The sequence below is a fragment of the Morone saxatilis genome, unplaced genomic scaffold, assembly GCF_004916995.1.
Source record: "Morone saxatilis isolate NCDOM2014 unplaced genomic scaffold, NCSU_SB_2.0 Contig22, whole genome shotgun sequence".
NCBI classification, from domain to species: Eukaryota; Metazoa; Chordata; class Actinopteri; family Moronidae; genus Morone; species Morone saxatilis.
The window spans coordinates 900534-900781 of NW_023339785.1; positions in this window are offsets into that span (position 1 = coordinate 900534).

Sequence of the window (248 nt, forward strand, 5' to 3'; positions counted from 1 at the left end):
AGTCCATCGAACAGAAACTAACTCATTCATACACATTCACACACCAATGCTATGCATCGGGAGCAATTTGGGGTTCAGTATCTTGCTCAAGGATACTTCGACATGTGGCCCTCATAAAATTAAATATCCATAAAATATGTCACTTAGTCAGGGGTCGTCAGTTTATGAACTGATAGAAAAGGGGTCCTTTAAGGAAAAAGGTTGGGAACCACTGCTTTATACCATTTCTTCCAAATCAAGTATACTTC